The 15,581-nt window shown below is 35.1% G+C and overlaps 1 protein-coding gene across 3 annotated transcripts in view; it reads right to left on the bottom strand.

Moving 5' to 3' along the window:
- Nucleotides 1-15,112, bottom strand: part of Csrnp3 (cysteine and serine rich nuclear protein 3) — a 187,465-nt gene extending 172,353 nt beyond the window's left edge. For all 3 annotated transcript variants that reach the window (XM_078017518.1, XM_078017517.1, XM_078017516.1), the window contains exon 1: nucleotides 15,029-15,112. The gene's annotated coding sequence lies outside the window, so the exon portion shown is untranslated. The remainder of the gene's footprint in view (nucleotides 1-15,028) is intronic.
- Between the last annotated feature and the right edge of the window lie 469 nt (nucleotides 15,113-15,581).

Raw genomic sequence — 15,581 nt, 5'->3', positions numbered from 1 at the left:
ACCTGGTTTGAAAACCAAGTGGTATCTATCTTAAAAACTGTCTTGGGGATCAAATGTGACCTTTGTTTGGTTAGATGGACAATCTTGTCTTCAATTGACTTGTGGAGGTTTTAAAGGTATTGTATAAATGCTTGGAAAGACAGAAAGCAGCTGAGGTAGATTTTTTAAAATGTTGTACTACATGATTACCAGCTCTAGGAAACTATTTGGAATTGTTGCACAACAAAAATGTTCAATTGATTTCTTTACCTAATATGAAATCAATGTAAATAATTTGATTTGTTAGATTTGCTCACCATTTACACACATAGACCCTGGAGGCTCTGAAGATCTTCCACAGCCATTGAACAAAAATTGACCTATGGTTAAGTATCTGAGTAAACACAAAAATAGGAAGGAAAAAAAGCCTAGGAGATAGAGGAAAATTTTCACTCTACTTTGTTTTAACCAATCTGATTTCATTGTAATACTCTCTGGACTTATTACCAAAGTTGCCATGTTATAATCACTTCCATGGCAACAGAGCAAGATAATACAGGAGAAATTTAAGAGTGAGAGAGATTAAGATGTTACTCCAGTTCAGATGTTTGTAGTTACAAGTAGGAAGGAAGATGGCTAAGGGAGAAGATGGTAATGTTCTGTATTGAAGTTGTCTTATTTCACATAGTCAAGTGAAAGCAATCTTAAATAATATCAAAAGCCATCCTATAAAACAGAAGGCTGTGTTTTTGCTAGTATATAGCTGAAAGAAACTGTTATCAAACAAAGAGAAATACAGATGACTTGATTTATGTTTTCTAGCATCAATAATTAAAACTATTGGATGTATATTTGTTAGGAGTCAGATGATTCAGAATCCTGCCTCTGGAAACCCTAACAAAGGCCCTTATCTCCAAAAAGTCAGTGCCTTATTAGTTTTTTGTTTTTTTTTTCAAAAAGTTGTACCTAATGGGAATACTGTATTATTACTGATCCTATATACAATAATTCTGTTTGAGAAACATATAAAATATAATCCTGAATAGTACATTTTATATGAAAATAGTTATATATATTCATAAAATATACTGCTCTGATGAAACTGACCAAATTATGTTATGTGCATGTACAAATGTCATAATAAATCCCACTATAATACATAATCATAGTGCACCAATAAGAAACTTAATTTTAAAAATTGACTGTTATGATCTGAATGCTTGTATTCCTCTAAAATTCTTATGCTAAAATCCTAAGCCCCAAGGTGACAGTGTTAGGAGGTGGGTATTCAGGAGATAATAAAGTCATGAGCTCAGATTAATGCCTTTAGGCTTCTAAGAGTCACCAGAAGAGATCTGTCACTGTTCTGCTGTGAGGTTACAATGAAATGAGGAGCCCTAGCCAGACACTGACTGAATCACTGGTGTCTTGATCTTGCGCTTCCATCCTCCAAAACTGAGAAATTAATCTCTATTAATAAGCCACCGAGTCTATAGCATTTTGTTGTAGCACCCTAAATGGACTAAGACATAGAGCAATCAGATTTTGAGTTAAAATACTAAAATGACAGTTTTACATGAACTAGAGATTCAAAAGGGAAAGGAGATTGCTAATATTTAAGAGTAAGAATAGAAAATAAGAAGTTACTGATTTTTATGCTTCATTTATGCTGTAATGAGAAATAAGTAAATTAACCACTGGCTCAGATAGATCATTTAATGAATATAAAAATAAAAATTTAATTTACCACTTCAAAGGAAGTACTACCATAAATGTTGGCTACACTGACCTTTCTACAAATAGAAGTGAGTTTTCTAAAAATAGTAAGTTTAGAACCTCCCATAAGCCTTAAATGTTTGTGTTATTAGGCAAGTTTTACAGAATAAATTATCCTATGATTGAAATTTTATGATTATGGGCTGAGACTCTTGAATACCCACCCAGCTGGGCACAGTGGCACATGTCTCCCAGTGGCTCGGGAGTCTGAGGCAGGAGAAAAGTTCAAAGCGAGCCTCAGCAACTTAGTGAGGCCCTAAGCAACTCAGCAAGACCATGTCTCTAAATAAAAATTTTTTAAAAGGCTGAGGATGTGACTCAGTGTTACGCGCCCCTAGGTTCAATACCTGGTGCCAAAAAACAAAAAAACAAACAAAAAACCCACTCAGAGCCCAAATGGACTTAATGTAACCCTCCACAACTGTATCTATATTTTTACATTCTTCCCCCCTCCCCCCATTCACTGCAAGGATACCTGTTATATGCTGGGTACAGTCATGAGCTTGAGCTGCTTACCAGAGATAAACTGAGAAGAACTAGAATAAGAATGAGGGCAGAGCTGGGGTAGAGCATGATGTATGTGGTCCTGGGTTCTACTACAAAAAAAAGAAGAAGAAGAAGGAGGAGGAGGAGGAGGAGGAGGAGGAGGAGAAAAAGAGAAAATGAAATAAAGAATAGGGACAAATTATTGGAGTACAGATAAATGAAGAATAAAGGTGAATAAAGTTGAATGTAGATTGAATTACTCCTGGGAATATGGGGAGAAAATAGAACTTGGAAACAAGAATCTGGGCATAGATTTTTTTTTTTAATCAAGAATTTAGTCACACAAGAGCTAGGGGTAGAAGAAACTCGCCTAGTTTCAGGGTCCATGGAAAGATACTAGTTCCTACTACTGACTATGCGGTTTGGTATATCTCTTTTGGCATTGAATGGTAAATGAGCAGAATTGTTTTAATCTGAACATGTGGTGATCTTTGGATCCCCCAACTAAAGGCACTTGCATCTGTGAAGTGTAGGGGTTGAAAATAATTTTAGGAAAAAAAAAAAAGACAATTTTCACTGTAACTACTAATTGGTCTTTATATAAGGGAAGCGGTATTATGCTATGTAATAGGGTTTACCCTAGGATAATCATTCAAAAGTCCTGGGGAGCCCAGGTGCAGTGGTGCATGTCTATAATCCTGGTGCCTTGGGAGGCTGAGACAAGAAAACTGCAAGTTCAAGTCCAGTCCCAGCAACTTAGCAAGGCCCTCAGCAACTTAGTGAAACCCTGTCTCAAAATAAAAAAAAGAAAAGGGTTAGGAATGTGGCTCCGTGGTAAAGTGCCCCTGGGTTAAATCTCCAGAACAACAACAACAAAAATCTTAGGGAATTTTTGTTTTTGTTGTTGTTTGTTTGTTTGTAAATATAGAGTCCAAGAACCCAGTAGGAATACCCATATAAAGCCCATTTCTTCAAGATCTGCTTTTACATTTCCTGATTCAGATTTCTGGAGGAAGATATGTAATTGCTCCCTCCCTGTGTTTACTCACCGCTGCTGTGGGTGTTCTAACAATTGTTCATTTCTATATCTCGCTGCCATTGGTACATAGTATTCCAGGATTCTTAACATTACAGTGAAAAAAAAAAAAAAAAACAACTCTAAAATCTTATCTGAGAGTGAAATTAAACCAGGTCAATATAAACAGGAATATAAATTAGGAGTGAAGGTCAAATTGTACCCTTTGTTCAAAGACTGTGTGGATGGCTGCCACAGGAAGCTAGGGGAGGTGATGCCAACTCTTCCTTTTTGGTGGGTGGGCATGATCAGGCAGAGGTGGGGCATGAGCCCTCCTTGTCCAATGGCTCCAACTCACCAAAACCCCACTTCACACTTCCAAAGGCTGCTCGGGCACCCAAAGTCTCCAGAAGTCTTTGACCTGCAGCAACTGAGGAGGCTTGTCAAGGTATGTTCTTTTTTCCTCATCAAGTGACCAGGTTTTGCCAAGGGCCTACCTGACGTTTCAGAAAGGAGTGTGAATTGATTAACATGATATACACACTTTAATAAACTATAATTTTTTGTCTGTAATGTGAAAATGTCCCCTCTTCATTCAATATTTTGCAGCCCCCACGAGTATTGGTCCATTTGTTTTTTTGTGTGTGTGTTTGTTTTTAAGGCTACATAGTATTTCACTGAATACTTATGCCCAAATACTCAAAAACACTTCTGAAGGGACACATTTGGGTTTTTTCCAAGTACTTGTTATTTTAAATCATAGTATAATTAACATTTTCTTTTCTTATACATATCTCTGATTATATCTTTAGTTGAATTCCTAGATGTGGAAGTGCTGGACTTTCCAAACACATTGCTAATTTGATTGCCAGAAAGGTTCTGCCAATTTGTATTTCTTTAATGTTACGCTGGGGTAGGATTTCACGGAATTTTGCAAAATACAATGCTATTTTTTTTTTAATTTTGGTAAATTTGGCAGCTTTTCAAAATAATAATCATAGTCAACACATACATGCTGCTTATTTCATGCCAACCACTGCCCTGGTATCTTTCACATTAGTGGCCCAGATTCTAAGATGGCCCCTGATATTCCCTGTTTCCTGCTGCACATGCTCTGTACCTGTGTAACCCCAGGATTATGAAGATGCTAAGATAACACTTTTGTGGTTATGTTCATGTTATATGGCAAAAAGGGTTTTAAATATGAATTAAGGTCCCCAAATCAGGGACCTGATAGTTGGGCCTATGTAGGTGAGTCTGACCTAATCCCATGAGCTCTTTAAATCATGTCATAGAGGTCATATACTAAGGATGGCAGAAATTCAACATGAGTGATACTCTCTGTGTGAAACTGGAAGGGGTTACATGACAAGGAAATGGTGCAGCCTCTAGGAACCGAGGGAAGCCCTTAGCCGAGAGCACAGAGGAGACTGGACTGCTGGCTCATCACCCTAAGGATACTGAATTCTGTTAACGGTAAGGATGACCACAGAGTAGGATTTACCCCAGAGCAAAGCAGTTAAGAAAGAGCTCAGCAAAACTGACACCTTAATTCCAGCCACATGAAACCCTGAGCAAAGAATATATCCACACTGTCAGGACTTCGGTCCCACAGGACTGTAACTTAATGAATGGATGTGGTTTGCATTGTTAAGCTTTTAATTATTTGTTACACAAACAAAAGAAATCTAATACAACATATAAACTCATTTAATCTTTATCACACCCACATCAGGTAGGTATTGCTATTAACATCATTTAGAGATAGAAGATGAAGCACAGAGAGGTTAGAAGATCAGGTCAATGTCACAGAGGTAATTGGTCTTAGAATCAGAATTCAAACCCAGGCATTTCCAACATACTTCAAAACATGCTTTTATCAGTATATGCTTTTGAAGATCTTGACAGTGTCTCCCTGCTTGAGATTGTTTCCTTTGGATACTTTGACTGAACTTCTTTCTCATATACTTAATAATTTTTTTTCAAACAGGTTTCTATGTATGTGTGTGTAAGTGTCTAAGCTACTTAGTTTTCTTCTTCCTGGTAAATATATTGTGTTCAGAAACATTTTATTACAGCTATAAAGAGTACCATTGGGCTTTTATTTTTATATTACCTTAGCAGAGGAATTAGGTTATGGGCAATCTTTATACCCAGAGTTTAAATGAGAATTCCTTGGAAATCACGTTCTGTTTCTTTCTTTCAGTCAATAAATTACTTTGTATAAAGTAAAATAAACAGAAAAGTAAACACATCATAATAATATTACTAAGTCCTTACCTAGTGATACTAACCAAATTCTGTGAGCATGTTATCTTATTTGCACTTACAGTGACTTTGAATTAAGTATTATTTCTGTTTTGTCATTGAGCAACATGAAGCACAGAATGTAAGTAACTGACGTACATCGACAAAGGTACTGGGACCAAGCCCAGCTTCTCCTAGTCACCCCAAGACTGCTCTTCATGGCTGCACTGCACCCTTCTATATAAAACTGCGTAGGTTTCCTTGCTAATTTCTTGATAAACTGTGAGCAACTCAATGAGATCTCATTCAGAAATTCAATAAATGTTTAATAAATAACTAAGGACTACTTGAAATGGAAACAAAGGTAAATAGAAGGCACTATATGATGACAAAGAAGCTGTTTCCAGAATTTCCTTTCTAGAGAATAGTTTAAACAAAATGGAATCAGGATATTTTATGTAATACTTTTTTGGACAGCAAATATTTTAAACAGAAGGGCACATGTTGCTGTCTATAAATTGAAAAGCAAAATAGAAAGAAAGAAAGAAAGAAAGAAAGAAAGAAAGAAAGAAAGAAAGAAAGAAAGAAAGAAAGAAAGAAAGAAAAATAAAGAAAACTTGAATACATTCCTCTGATGAAGAATGCATATCTATTTAACCTACACAAAATATGAGCCACAGAATTTTAATAGGTGATTCGTGTGTGTGTGTGTGTGTGTGTGTGTGTGTGTGTGTAGGTGCTATGAAGAGGATATATAATCATTTTGGTCTGGAAAATTTTTAATATTAAATATCCTTCTCCGAGAATTTCAAAATGTGCTAGTATAGTTAATAATCTTGACAAAAATGTGTCTTATTTAAATATATCCAGATTCTTCTAAACTCTTTACCATAGAAATTTACTTCATGAAATATCCAATTTCATTTCTCAAAACTAATACCCCAATTTAGAAAGTGCTCCTTTATTTTTCTATTCTGAAATTCAGACCATTGTTATTCTTTAATGATTCTGAGATTTGTTTTTACAATTCTATCAACTGTCAGCTAACTCCCCCACGATTTAATTATAGTTAATATGGAATAATAATAATAAAAAAACTATCCAATTAAGAATAATTTTTTTTTCACCCACTAAAGAGGAATAATACCTGGAAAGTCATTAAAAACCTTGAGGATTGCTTTCGCTCTTTCCACACTTGCCTTGTAAACTTAAAAAGATGACTATCAGAAACAACTAAAATGCATATAATGGCTTACTAAGTCCCAAATTCTGCAGTGAAGAATGCTCTCCATATATCTACCAGTATGACTTAGGTAAATTTTTACAGATAATGAATATGATAGAAATGGAAACTGAGATTCATATAGTTTAAGTAATTAGCACAGGGCTGGGGATGTGGCTCAAGCGGTAGCGCGCTCGCCTAGCATGCGTGCGGCCCGGGTTCGATCCTCAGCAGCACCACATACCAACAAAGATGTTGTGTCCGCCAAGAACTAAGAAAAAATAAATAAATGTTAAAATTCTCTCTCTCTCTCTGTCCCCCTCTCTCTCTCACTCTCTCAAAAAAAAAAAAAAAAGTAATTAGCACAAATTTAAATGGGGAGTAGCCCAGGAGATGCATTTCTATAAACAAACACACAATGGCCTGATTAGCTGAACCACCTCTTTAAGGAGAACCTGTATATCACAGCACAGCTTTAATACAGATGAACACACATATGGCCCACTGGCATTGGTAACCACTATTTCTCTTCAGACTCCTCATCCCCGGGGTAGTATGGCTTGTTTTTTGTTTGTTTGTTGTTGTTGTTGTTGTTGTTTTTTGGGGGGGTTGCCAGTTCTACCTGGCAATGGTGATATTTATATCAAATGACTTTTTGGAGTCTCATATTACTGGCTTTCCTTTATCACAAGGCATATTAAGCCCCTTTCTGAACATGAAAGTACACACACTTTGTTTCTTTATAGCTGATTGAGTAATGTCACTTGCCATGCATTTTGGCTTAAGATTGTTCACCAGAATGATGCATAATTGGAAGAAAGCAGACAAAGGGCAGCATAAAAGGACTTGAATAATTTTGTTATTAGTGTTGGGGTTCAAACCCAGGGCCTCAAGCACCCTCGGCCAGTGTTCTACCACTGAGCTACAGCCCCAGGCCCAAACATTTTAACCAATCAAATGTTGCTGGACATTTTTAGCTTATGTGACTGGGATTTATTGGCCTAGATTGTATGTATAAGAGATTGATTAAATATACCTGTCTGTATTTTCTCATGTCAACATCATTTAATAACTATATTACATATAAATATAAGCATTATAGTAAATTACATTAACTGACAATTAACCCATTGATTAGTGTATGATAATTTGTGTATGTGTCTGTATGTATAAGAAATAAAATAGTTATTCCTCAGTACTAGAGGAAATTGTTCCAAGACATTGCACCTCCCAGGATAGAAAACACAAAGATGCTCAGGTCCCCTATATAAAATGACAGAATATTTGCATATAACCTCACATTCTCTTGTATACATTAAATAATCTGTAGGTTACTTATAATACCAAACACAATGTAAATGCTAAATTAATAGTTGTTATCCTATACTATTTAAGGAATAAGGACAAGAAGAAAAGGCTGTACATGTTCAGCAAAGAAGCAATTGCTTTCTCCAAATATTTTCTATCTGTGATTGATTGAATCTGTGGATGTAGAACCCACTGACATGAAGGGCCAACTGTTATTATAATGAAACAAAGCCAAGCAGCATGAAATAGGGAATGTATGCAAATGAAATCCCTTGATAACATAGGAAAATTCAAATGGAGTTTGTACAAAAAAAATGCAATATGATATTTTGCTAGCTTCGTGACATTTACATTACATGGATGTTGTCACATTGAAGAGCATTCCTAGAGAAGTACATGAAAGGAAAGAACTGCCTTAGGATGTAGGAATGTCTGCCCCTGGGAGGCTAGGGAAGGCTAGATGACTAACAGGACTATCCACCCAAGTATTCAGTCAGAAAAAGAACTTAGAGCAAATACTGCATATTAAACATGGTGCTAGGCATTGATACAGAGAAAAAAAGAAAAACCTTGGCACCAAGAATTACAAGACAGATAGTTGAGTATAAAACTATAGAGAGCCAGGTGCGCCTGTAATCCTAGCAGCCCAAGAGGCTGAGGCAGGTGGATTCGGAGTTCAAAGCAAGCCTCAGCAACTTAGCAAGGCACTTAGCAACTCAGCAAGACCCTGTCTCTAAATAAAATATAAAAAAGAGCTGGGGATGTGGCTCAGTGGCTGAGCACCCCTGGATACATACAATCCTCAGTACCAAAAAAAAAAAAAAAAAAAAAAAAAAAAAAAAAAAAAGACCACAGAGATAACAAAGAAATGGCTGTGGTGGAGACACCAAGAAGCCATGCAGACAGCACAGGACAGGATGGGCTTCTCTCACTAGCCTCACCTATATGTCATATGAAGACCTCTAAAGACTAAAGATTATAATGGAGTCTTCCAGCTCAGTTTCCCACTTGACACTCAGCCCTAGATGACTTCAGTGGGCACCCTAGGAGGTCCTCTTGGGGCTCCTTACAGATTTTGTTATCACAGTGGGCAAACAATCTGAAATTTTAAGTATAAATTTTATGTGCCACCTGAAGAGAATTTTGATGAAACAAAAGAGGATCTTTTTGTGTGACTTTGGAAAACCTTTCTCAGAAGTGTTTTGCATCCATATCCAGACACTGCACTAGTATTACCTGAGTAACACATGATGACAGATATTGATGTTTCATGCCTAATCTAACATGGGGATAAAAAGAGAAATGAAAATTTTTGTGAATACATTCAAGGGTGCTATTTGTTTCATTTATTTATATGCTGTGATATATCCACACAAGGATAGCAACCAACTATTTTGACATTTGCTAGAAAACAAATCAAAAATGAATTTTTGGCTGGGCACCGTGGTGCATGCCTATAATCCCAGCAGCAAGGGAGGGTGAGGCAGGGGAGGATTGCTAGTTCAAAGCCAGCATCAGCAAAAAAGAGGCATTAAACAATTCAGTGAGACCCTGTCTCTAAATAAAATACAAAATAAAGCCTGAGATGGGGCTCAGTGGTCAAGTACTCCTAAGTTCGATCCCTGATACAAAAAAAAAAAAAGAAAGAAATAATTTTTGACCCTGACAGCACACTCAGAAAGCCAAGGAGGCTGTTGACTGTTTAAGGAATGATAAGGAGAAAACACTAAGAGGCCATTTCCTTGGTCAACCCCTGGATACTAGGACAGTTCTAAAGTGGAGAATTTCCAGGTTATTATGCATTGGAGACTGTGGCTACAACAGGTTTATTAACCTTTCTCCAAAGGTCTCCCAAACTCTGTTTTTTATGTTTTTTTGTTTGGGTTGGAGGTGTACCAGGAATTGAACTCAAGGGTACTCCACCACTGAGTCACACTCCCAGCCCCATTTTGTATTTTATTTAGAGACAGGGTCTCACCCAGTTGCTCAATGCCTCACTGTTGCTGAGGCTGGCTTTGGACTACCAATCCTCCTGTCTCAGCCTCCTCAACCACTAGGTTTACAGGTGTGTGCCACCGCTACTGGCCAACCTTTCAACCAACCTTTAACAACCTCTTTCAACCAACCTTTAACATAAATATCTGATATTTAATACAAATACATAGCATTTGCTTATTATTTTACATGAGCAAATGCTTAGTTTCCAATTAAAAAAAATTATACAGTGTGCCTTATTTACTTCACAGGCAAAATGAGAGCTCTTGGAAAAAGTTATCTCTATAGGTGAGTCCTATGCTTACATGGTAACAGAAGACTAAAATATTCACAAGTGATATATGAAAATTGACTATTTGCCTAAAGTCATTTATAATAAATGTTGTTTAAATATATAAAATTAGTATAAAACTATTTTATTGGTATTTCTTCTTTAAAAACATGTCATTTTTTAACTAATGTGCATGAGTCAGAAAAAAACAGAGAAATGTATTTGTAAATGTATTGTGTGCACCATGCTTTGTTGTTGTTTGGGAAATGTTAAGAGGTCTTGGAAAACAGACCACAGGGCCACTATTTTCATTTCTGACTGCAAGACTAAAATCAATTTTGAAATTGATTCATGTCAAAGTGATTTCCTTGCTAACATGTGAAGCTTAAAATTAGCATTGACACTTATCAAAATCATTATAATCTTAAAATTGAGTACTTGAAAAGTTTTACTGAATTTGTGTTCTTAGAGCATGCACATTCAATAATTTTTAGGTCAAACTATCTAGTCCATTTTAATAACTGAGATCTGACCAAGAAATTCAATGATTGGCCCAAATGATTCCTGGAGTTGTGCAAAGTATCCAAATGTGATCATTAATTTGATAACCAAATCCACATTTGTTCCCAAATTTACAAAAACGGTAATTAAACAGTAGTGACACTGCTTTGGACTAACTTCCTTTCCATTCCTATATAAGCCTTATATGGAACTATCAGGTATTAAATATAAAGACAAAAATAAAATCTGATCAACAATGTTTTTCAGTTATGGTGTCCTGTAGTATAGATGTTAATGTGATTTTTCATTTTTCTGGATTACCTTACATACCACAAGGAGATGATGGTGAAATCTGACCCATGCTTTCTTATTCTGGTGTTACTTCCATTTTTTGTAAATCCCACTCCTCCATTTCCAGCAACACAGAATTATTTGCCAAACAAGCATATTTCCATTATAGATCTAAAGCTGCTTACCTATATTATAAAGGAAATTATTAAATATTTCATTTCTCTTAGTACACGCTGTGAGACTTAAGGAGACTCTGCAACCTCACCTACGATTTTGGAAGGATACTTTTATGAAAGAAAGGAGCACGGAGCATGAGGGGCTGGGATTGTGCCTCAGTGGTAGAGTGCTTGCCTAGCACAGGGGAGGCACTGAGTACAATCCTCAGCACCACATAAAAAATAAATAAATAAAATAAAGTCATAAAAACATATATATTAAAAAAAGAAAGAAAGGAGCATGAAGCAGTAAGTAGACACTATCAACAAACTGTATTTTTAAATGATCTAACTTAGAAATCACCTAAGCCTATGTAACACACTATTTTCTGGAACCTGAAATACACTTAATAATTTGGATTGTGCCTGGTACAGGCCTCATTCACGCAGGTTACATAAACCATTTACTAGTCCTTCTGATTGGTTGGGTGTGATTCTGTTTTTATGCTGACAGTGTTGACATTGAAGTGCTTTGCCCATGTTAATTGATAAAACTGAAATCTTCCCAGGATTCTAATCCCTTTTGGAAAATGAAGTAGTGACATACCAAATTAATTATAATGTATTGGCTAGATATTAAATATTTTAACACATAGTTTAAGTGTGTGGTACTTTATTTGCTTCATTGCTAACACTAAATCTAATAGACTAAGATTAATATTATGAAAATAAACTATTACATGTCAAAAATATTTAAATGAATGGTAAAGAGAGTTAGTGGTCTCATGTGAATTATAATAACAATAATAGGAAAGCTGTAACAGCTTTATGATGATTTCTCCTCTCAACAAATGCCGAAAGAAAAAATGGTGTTTGGAATGACAATGCTGATTTAAAAGCGTACATAATGAAAATATTTTAATTGAAGAAATTGCCTAGGGTAAAAAAAAAATACCAGTAACTGTGGAATTTTTTCTTATCAGAGAAAAGCCACATAAAAGTTTTCTTTTCAAATAAAGCAAATGCTTCAAATAAAGCATAAAAATATTTGTACATGTATAAATCTTATTAAATTTAAAATAAATTACCCTGATATTAAATCTGATTATGTTTAGGTTGCTGGAATGTGTAATTTTTTTTGTACTTATTAGATATATTACCAAGATAAGGAAATGACTATAGTGAAATATGGTCTGCACGTGAAGTTTAAAAACTCACTCTATTATGCCAAAATATGTATTTAATTCTCCCCACTATTCACAGCCTGAACATATAACTCCAAGCTTTTCTTTATGTGGTTAGCCTTACCAATACATTAATTTTTTTAAATTTATTGTCATGTTCACTACAAACATAAATTAAAAAAGGAAATAAACCATTGTGAGAATAAAAACAAAATAGAGATCGCCATTAAAAACCTACATTTAAATGTTAAAAATATCTGCACCCTAGGAAAACAAATGGGTTTGGCTTGCCATCTCTTACTGAGCAGCCTGACATGGTTTTCATTTGCCTTGTTTCATCCTTCATTTGGATGGGAGCCTCTTAACTGTTGTTTTCTTTCATGCTTCTCTCTCTCTCTCTCACCACCATTCCAGCACAGGCAGGCGCGCGCACATACACACATACACACACACACACACACACACACACACACACACACACACACACGCTCTTCTCTCCCTCCCTCCCCACCCCCTTCTTCAGTACCCTCTGCAGTAAAAGCTACCACAGTTGTCTTGTTTTGATAAAACCAGCAGACGTCTGCCAGTGGCTGATAGGAAATGCTGATTGAGAAAGGGTTTATCTACTTTTCATCCAAAATATGTGAACCATTAAGGAAATTATAAAAAGTAGCAACAATATACTCTGGTTTATTCAGAACCTTTCCCTTAGCGATTATTAAAAGGATGATATTTTTAGCCAAAGAAAGCAAAATGCATCTGCAGCAGCTGGTTTCCAAGGAAACAGAATAATTTAAAACCATGTGGAACTCTGCTCCCTAATTTTCATCAATTCCCCTTCATTCCTAGAGGTAGTTTTGCTCAGAATTGATAATTTCTAAAACATGTAGCTGCATTGACTTATTTTCTGCAACACATTTTAGGAGGTGAATATCTGGTCTTATATATTACCTAAATTCCAATCTATGAAGAGAGAATTAATTTCAACCAATATTTACTTGAAAAACTAAAATCAGAAAAATCCTTCAATAATTAGAAACACAGCAAAATTTCAGTATTATGTCAGATTTTTTTAAATCCAGAAATGGTTGAAAAAAAATCATGCAAGAGTATTTGCTTGTGTCAGCATGACATGTACGCATGTAAACATATTGTTAACTAGATTTGGAACATAGAAAGTTTAAGATACTTCTTCAATCATTTGCATAACATTTACCAAATAGTCAGGTGTTTTTAACCCCCACCAATTTTAATTTTGCAAGAACCATTATTTTGTGTCTTTATTCAAAGACATCTATTTTTTAAACAAGAACAAAAAAACAAAAATAAGACCGACAAATTCCTAGAAGTTATATAGTCACTCCTATTAGGTATAATTCATTCAAATAAAATACTAAAAAGCATGATCAATTACGTCCATTGTGACAATACTTTCATTTTATTATAATCAACAGGTATTAATTGGTTGCTAATGTGACTGATTCTGCAATATTTCTTAAAAGCTCAATTTTAACGAAGACCCTCACTCTTAAATAATCTATACTTGTGAATTTAAATACATGAAGGATTAAATGACACAGAATAAAACTATTTTTCATTTCCTTTTATCATAACTATGTCATATATTCTACATATTTAGAAATTTTCCCTATCTTCCCTAAGGGAAAATAAAAGACAAGATTAGGAGATATAAACAACTAGTAAAGTAAAATCCTAACTCAGAGATATTTTAAAATATTGCCTTAGAAGTATTTCCAGCAATATAAATGTTGTGATGGAATTCTTATGTAGATGTATCTAATCAATAAATGAAACTTGCCTGTTAAGATGCTATTTTTTAAAGCATTGTTTAATATTTCACAATAAGGTTTCTGAGCTTTTAAAATAAAAACAGCCCAATATATATCTATTAACTATAGTTATGAATTATCATGTAAGCATAAGATTTAGTAAATAAAATGATACAACTATTCAACAGCATGAAATTTATCAACAGGAGTAAATTAAGTAAAAGGCTGAAATGTGCACAAATCATTCATTCTCAATTAGTGTAAGAATCTACAACCTGCAAGAGTAATTCTCCTAAGTCATTTAGTATATTATAAAGATTAAAAGACACTGAATTTTCTATTTCATATTGAGAGAAGTCTCCATTTTTCTCAGGACCTGTGGAATTTACCAAGGTTTTCTCATTCTTTCTTTGATTCCCAGTAGCACAAGCTTGAATAAAAACAAAAACAAACAAACAAAAAAGACACATGATGACTCATTTTATCTATTAGTTTCGCTTCAATAACACTTGCTTAGAAAGTTACCCAGGACAAGAAATTCCTCTGGTGCTTCTTTCTTTCTTTCTTTTTTTCTTTTTTCTTTCTTTTTTCCTTTTTATTTTTTTAAACCAGCTAAGGGTTTTGCAGAGAGAAAGAACAGCTCACTGCAAGGCTTTCTCAAGAAATAAAAGGGACACACTTTGGGAAAATATCTACAGATTAATTTCCATAGAACAAAATTCTTTCAATAAGAATTGAGAAGCATTCTATTTCCAAGAAAAAAAAGAATTTTGTTTTCTTTTTTTCTTTTAAAAATTTTTGCCCTTACCTGTAAATATGGTTTCTGTACTTCGGCTCCGTCAGAACACACTGAAGAGAGTTCACTCCTCCCTCTTCTATCCATCAGGCGGCAGCCAACCAATGACAAAAGCCAGATCCTGGCATTCTCTAGCTCATGCTCCCTGCTTGCTTCCATTCCTTGTTCCCTCCCACCTCCATTCTTTTAGAGGACAAATCCCTGCAGCTGAGAGCGGAAGGCAAAAGAAAAAAAAAAAAGAAAAAAATATGGAGAAAAAGCAAGGATGAAAGATATTTCGAAGAATAGCTGCAAGCTATGGAAAATGTCCGCAGGTGACCTCAGCTGAAGTAAAATAGCCCATTTTGGAATTAGGAAAATAGAGGTGATGCCTCACCCACTTGGAAAGCAGAACACCCATGGGTCAAACCTAACCTCAATAAATTGCGGATTTTTTTCATCTCCCATTGATTTCTTTCTCAGTGGAAACATTTGCCTTCTTATTGTACATTTAGATATGTAGATAGAGAAGGGAGGCTGGACATTAATATAATATTTGCAAAGAGGTAAAATTAAAAGGAATCAA

The sequence above is a fragment of the Ictidomys tridecemlineatus genome, chromosome 7, assembly GCF_052094955.1.
Source record: "Ictidomys tridecemlineatus isolate mIctTri1 chromosome 7, mIctTri1.hap1, whole genome shotgun sequence".
NCBI classification, from domain to species: domain Eukaryota; kingdom Metazoa; phylum Chordata; class Mammalia; order Rodentia; family Sciuridae; genus Ictidomys; species Ictidomys tridecemlineatus.
The sequence above is the reverse complement of the archived record's forward strand: the minus strand, read 5'-3'. Positions and strand labels throughout refer to the sequence as shown.